Below are 7,057 nucleotides of genomic sequence, written 5' to 3'. Positions count from 1 at the left end.
TCTGGTCAAGAGCTGCGGGTGTTCGTTGACGCTGAGGTCAAGGTTGAGTTCAACAGATATTAATCCTTTTACAAAAAAAAAAAAAAAAAAACGGATTTCTATTTCATATGCAAACAAAAACGCTAGTCCACTTGTGCCTTTCAAAGCCTCTTTTGAAAATGTCAATTAATACCAGACTCGACCTTTCACACAGGCCTGTCATTTTTTATTTGAATATACACTCGACGTGCTTATACAAACTCATATTCAATTTCGTCGTTAGGACTACTAGTTCCCACCAACATAACCGTTGGTGAAGGTTATAAGGAGTTCTATAACTATGAAGAAAAAGATACTTAAAGAAGATTTTTCCATTTTATTACTACGACTAGCTGTCGTCTACAACGTGGTCCTACACTGAAGAAGCCAACGTACTTAAGGATTGAATTCGAAGACCAAGTCTGTGATAGATCAAGTTTGGCTTCTCTCAGAGCACAGGAATACCTGAGAGTGTCGAACCTGATCTAGTGGAATGATAAAACGTTTCTGCTGTCCACAGTCATATGACGGAATCAAGTTTGTTATTCTTGTTTCAATAATTGAACCTTTCTTGTTCTCCAGGAATTAAGAGGAGGAAGAGGGAAAAGAAATAAGTTAGAAGAAAGATAAGAAAAAGAAGAAGGAGATGAAAAAGAAGAAACGAAAAAAAAAGAAGATAAAAATAAAAGAAAGAGAAAGACAAGAGAAAAAAGGGCGAAATAATAATAATAATAATAATAATAATAATAATAATAATAATAATAATAATAATAATAATAATAATAATAATAATAATAATAATAATAATAATAATAATAATAATAATAATAATAATAATGATAATAATAATAATAATAATAATAATAATAATAATAATATTTAGAAGAGGCCGCGATATGCATTTACCGGAAAGAGAGAACTTCTCTTGTTTTTCATTTCTACCCATGAGGTATTTATCGTCATCAATATATCTATAGGCACATGTTTGAAAGAAGGCAACGGCTAGGCAATTCTGTGTTTATCTTGTAAATCAACAGGAATTATATCCAAGTCTGCAGACAGCAAAAATGTGTCAAATGTGTTCATGTTATGCTAATGGAGTAATACATATTTGACAATCATAAATATTGTAAACAACTACTGGAAACACTTTGATCAAAACGCTGAATGTGATCTGATGAAAATGGAAGGAACCGTTTTTATCTTCAATCACAAAACTTTGATTAAAGTATCACCTTCTACGTGTCATGGTAACAAAATATGTTTGAAAAAGATTTTTCAATACTTATTTTTTTTCAATCAGCAATTCGATGTGAATGGGAAATCTTTATCATTTCTTTGGATCTTACCAATATAAAATATAACATTTTAACTTGTTTTAATCAATTGTCATATTCTGTCATGATCGTTTCTTTTTGTAGTTTCTATGACCTTTTAGAAAGACTGTGTTGTCTGCACTATTTATCTTTTTATTTTCTGGATTATTCTTGGATATTTCTACCAATGAACTATGCAGCATGTATGCTGTAGAACATCTGATTTCATTTAAATTTACAAGACGAACCATCCACATTTTTTATTTCTATATCGTCACAAAAGCTCAAGCTATTCATTCTAACTGCAGGATTGACAATATTGAAATTATTCGCTACTTAACTGGTTATTGGCGCACAATCACTAGTATATATGTCATGAGGTCTGGTTAGTTGAGATAACATTTTGGGATCAAAGTCGATATGGTTCTAAGTTATCATTTTCTTTTTTTTTCGTGTTTTGACAGACGCCACTTATGTGGTAACCTTGCCTATACAATACGGGGCTAACTAATATTGCTGAAAGAAATGTCATCACTAAATATTTTTTATTATCTTTAGTTTAGAAATGATACATGCCAGGACTCTCACCATCCCAAACACTTTAACAACAGAAGCGTTGACTCCCTGTTGTTCGTAGAGATGTGAGAGCGAGGGTAGTATATGAAATGGGTATAATAATCTTGTAGGCAATATAGTAAAATATAGAGATGTGGTGGATAAAATGTAAAAGATATGTTGACATCTGGAATACGATAAATCAGCCGTAGTGCCACTGTTATGATAATTTCATTGATGAGAAGTTCTCGTAATCAAACCTTCGACCCAGGAACTTTGAAAACTCAGAAGAACACTGGTCTTTCTTTTCACACACTCCATTGTTGGTAAATGCTCTACTAGAGATTGGCATCAGTTACTGACACTTCAAAGGAAGTCCATCCGCTGGTCTGGAGTGACTGGCACAACCCCGTCCATCTCAAGGCTGGATGGCGCGGAAGACGGGGAAGAGGAAGGAGCGGATGATGAAGTACTCGGGAATGGACCTGGATGAACATCCGTGATTGGCGAGTTTCTGTCATCTAGATCAATAGCGACATAATCTCTAGCACCTGTATTTCTCAAAGCTCCTTGAAACTCCCTTTCCCTGGAAAGCATTCTGTCATCATATCCGTCCAGGGAATCCTCACAACCCTCACTTTCTAACGAATAGTCGTCGTCTTCACTGGAGAAGCTGTTTACTTGTCTCCCGGGGAACGCAAGTGATCGTTCCTGTCTTGCCTCGTACTTTGTGACTGCTGATGCCCCTATTCCTGAGCCTCTCAAAGCCGTAGTCGACGTTGAGGGAGCTGCAGTAGAGGCCTCTTGGCGTCGGATGTCATATCTAGCATGTTTCTCGGACATCTTGGACTCTTCTTCCTCTGCAGAAGTCGTTGATAGAACTTCCATTTCCGTTTCCAGGTGTGATTCTGCAACATTCTCTGCATCTCTATCGAAGTTGATAGAGTTACAAGATGATGAATTACTTCCAAGCCAGCATTCTTCACTTGTTTCCAGATACTGTGCAGACTCTTTGGGAACTACCCCAGAGACGGGTATAGAGGGGCTGGCACTTTTCATTTCTATTGGGTTGTCTCGAGGGAAAATTGGAGCAGCTCTTTCGATATCAATGGGCGTTGAGTTTTCTTCATCTTTGAATGAGCAATAAGGAACATTGGGAGACATTGGGGACTCTATACTATTGTTCCATTCATCAATGTCCTGGAAGCTCAGTTTGGGCTTCATATCAAACACCAAAGCCGTCATGAACTTTGCAGTGGCTTCCTTGACGATCCCGGGCTTGATGGACTTGTCATCTATTGGAGGCATCTTCATAGATCGGACACTAATGATGCCGTCGTTACCTTCTCCAGTTGTTGAGAAATCTTCTGATAGTGCACCGTCGTCTTCCTCATCTCTGTGGCTGCTTTCGTCAGAACTCATGTCGTTATACTGCATCGCCATGCTCTTTACACTAACTGCCATGTGAGAACTTGGTGTGGAGTCGTGCGGTGTTTTAATAATAGGCATTATTTTGGGCATTACCCCCTGTGAGCTAAGTAGAGGGCACTCCAGATCTTCGGTGGGAGTGCAATTGGGAGAGAAGTAGATATCCAGGTCCCGATGGCAAGCCACCGTACCTAAAGACGGAGCAGATTTGTTCCTCACTAGGCGTCGGCGCTTGTTAGAAGCCATCTCCTCCTTCTGGTTGATATTTTGGGTGCTCTGGCCGACTGTCTCCCGGTCTTCTCTCGGAACTGGTTTGGTTTTCACATCAGACTTCTCCATTGCAAGATAATACTGTACTTTCGAGCGCACCATGCCAGGACTGAAACACTCTTCTTCGGATGGAGCCGTCTCCAGGCAATCCTCTAGAGTTGCACACGAGCAAGCACCTTGGCAGTTACAACTGGTACCAGGAGCTTCCTTTTGTTGAATATGGCAATGTTGCCTTTGCTGCACATGTGGATGTTTCTGGCTTTTCTTGATCTTGTCCTGGCTGTCTTGCCTATTTGTTTTGAGTAGCATGGCTTTCCTGGCCTGCACGTGCATGCCAGGGTAACGAACACGACGGACACGGGTTGATATGACTTCGTGAGACTTTGACCTCGGGCTGTTCGTCGAGGGTCCTGGTTTCAGTTGCACGGTTTTAGGGACGGATTGCACCCTCGGTTCCTCGACGATGTCATCGTCATCCAAGTCACCTCTTGAGAGCCGCTGAAACTTTTCTCTTGCTGCCTGAATCCTGCTGGATGGGCTACATAGTTTTACGGGAGATCCTTCCAGTGGTGTTTGAGTGCTTTCGCTGATCTGCTGCGTAGAAGTGGATGGACTTGGGGAGCGAGGCTCATCAGTAGATGGCCGTTCAGAGCTGAGTTGGGCCGCTTGTTGCATAGCCACCTCATAAGAAGGTGGGGCACTATCTTCCACCTTAGTGCTCTTATTCAAGTTTCTTCTTGTCGCACTCGATTTCTTTCTCTTGCCAGACTTCTTGGCAACACGTCTCGATTTAGTGCGACGCGGGAGCTGCAGCGTGTTAGGAACACTTGAATCTGTGGTCACTCCCGATGTGAGAGAGAGGACGAGGTCGGGGGTGAGAGCGGGTGTGAGCAAACCTGAATGCGGGGTCAGAGCTCTGCTCGGTCCAGGGGAGGAGAAAACAGACGCGGAGTCGAAAGTAATAATAGAGCGATTAGTGAGAGTTTCCGCAATTTCTGGGTCTTCAGGAATGCTCTCGGGGGCGATGCTGACTCCGTGACTATGGTTTGACATGTCTGTCACGACTACCGAGGCGACCGGGAGGGAGGACCGCCGCACGTGTCCCGACAATCCGGGCGAGGGGACGGACCGTGGGACAGAGAGGGTTCGGAAGTCGGTGACGCCACTCTCATGGAACCCTTCTTCAGTGATTCTAGCCTCGTCTCCTCCATTAGCACTGGAAGAAGAATTTACACATCTATAGTTTCTCCATAAGCGTCCATTAAAACCAAACGACAAAAAATAAACCAAACATTGTAAACCAGTTAACATGATTAGCAATGCACAGTACAAACATCAGTGTTAAACAGTATCTATGATTAACTGTATGCAGTGATCAAGACAACTAAAGCATATTCATAAGACACCAAAGAAATTCATTCAGGTTAAAGAAGCCCCCAGGGCTAGTGGATCTAGGGTTCCTATGAGGCCACAGTAGCCCACAACAGGGGCAATAAACTGAAAACTAGTGTTAGTGGATTCATTACAATTTAGTTTAGTGTTGATCTGATCTCCAGAAAATTAAAGATCAGTAATACATAAATGTCGGATACGTAACGAAAGGCACGTTGAATTCCGACAGTTGTCCCCGGACTCGAACCCAGGACTTGTACATTAGCAAGTCTATGCTTCTACCAACCACGCTACTGAGGCTATAAAGTTCTTCAACCTCGGGGTTAATCTACACCCGCAGGATTTGAGTCGACTGCTAACTGCTGTCCTAATCTCAATTTTACGAAGAACCAGGCCCACCTATAGGTAGTGGTGAAGCAGGTACGTATCCTTGATGGACTCTCGTCGTTGTAATACCTGAATAGAATCGCCAATGACGACGATGTCAATCCCATAATTCCGACAGTTGTCCCCGGACTCGAAACCAGGACTTGTACGTTAGCAAGTCTATGCTTCTACCAACCACGCTACTGAGGCTATAAAATTCTTCAGCCTCGGGATTAATCTACACCTGCGGGGTTTGAGTCGACTGCTAACTGTCATCCTAATCTCTATTTTACGAAGAACCAGGCCCACCTATAGGTAGTGGTGAAGCAGGTACGTATCCTTGATAGACTCTCGTCGTTGTAATACCTGAATAGAATCGCCAATGATAACGATGTCAATCACATAATGCTAGCGTACACGACCTGGGTTTGAGTCCGGGGACAACTGTCGAAATCGATCGGATGGTCAAAATCCCTTACATGATCGATTGGAAAAATGCTACAAAAATTGTACCATGTAAACGCATGATTGAAAGAAATGTTATAGAATCCTGTATCATCAAACATGACTATGAACAACTCCTCAATAACAATTTAGGTCAATACAAACTTGACTCATTTATTGTTAAGAGTATATACGATAATTACTGTAAGGAATGAGGTCACTCACCCCTACACTTCAAGACTTGACCTGACCTGAAATAATTACCTTAAGTGGTAACCCTTTCCATGTGTCATACCTCTCCCGTGTGTATATATATCTCATCTTACTCTGTACTTATTCATTCTATTGTAATCCTTGAAGAAGAGATCACAAAAGCGCTCTAATTCCAAGACTTTTTCTTTTCCCTGTGGTGTTCAGCATATCTATTATAATATAGTAGTAGTCTCTGTCTGTCTGTCTGATTGTTTATTTGTTTGTTTGTTTGTACACTAACTCCTCCTAGGGTTTTAGAGATAGACCCCATAATCATATATATTCTGATGCCCTATCACTCCAGGTACTTGGATAACTATATTTAATTTCGAAAAAAATATTTTGGTTAGGGTTAAGGATTCAAGTTAGGAGGTTTATGTAGTAACCCCTGAAGTCGCGTAGTATTTTTTGTGACTTAAGAATTAATATGATTAAACAAACCATTGTATGTATCCATAAATATTATTTACATTTGTGAAATTAATGTTGCCACAAACCATGATAGCTTTTGTAAGAAGAAAGCATGTTTATGAAAAATTATTGTATAATTTTACCAAATGTTGAAATATTGGTTATTTTCACTTATTTTTTTGTGCGGGCGGAAATAGTTCATTCACAAATTCCTACGTATTTTCAGATAAACCCCTATAACTATATATATTCTGAAGATAAATAAACTAGATACATTTCTTCACCTTTCAGCTGTAGACATTTATTGTCAATCCACACACACACACATGCACATACACACGCACACAAAAGAATATGTACACATGATATTTGTGTTTGTGTATGCATGTATTTTAAAACTAGGGTCTCCCAACTTCGGGAGGGGGGGGGAGCGCACTCCTGGGAGGGAGAGTATTTAAAACTATAAACTATAAACTATAAAAAGAAATGGTTAGGGTTAAGGGTTAAAGTTAGGTGATTTATGGTGAGGGAACACGCTACTACTGTAGTCCCCCCTTAAGTTATTATTTTTGTAACATAAGAATCAATATAATTAAACAAGCCAT

The 7,057-nt window shown here is 40.4% G+C and overlaps 1 pseudogene; it reads right to left on the bottom strand.

The window, feature by feature from the left end:
* Positions 1 to 341: 341 nt before the first annotated feature.
* Positions 342 to 7,057, bottom strand: part of LOC143034700 (uncharacterized) — a 24,772-nt pseudogene continuing 18,056 nt past the window's right edge.

Source organism: Oratosquilla oratoria, chromosome 17 (assembly GCF_046742065.1).
Source record: "Oratosquilla oratoria isolate Oo_2021 chromosome 17, ASM4674206v1, whole genome shotgun sequence".
Classification (NCBI taxonomy): Eukaryota; Metazoa; Arthropoda; class Malacostraca; order Stomatopoda; family Squillidae; genus Oratosquilla; species Oratosquilla oratoria.
The sequence above is the reverse complement of the archived record's forward strand: the minus strand, read 5'-3'. Positions and strand labels throughout refer to the sequence as shown.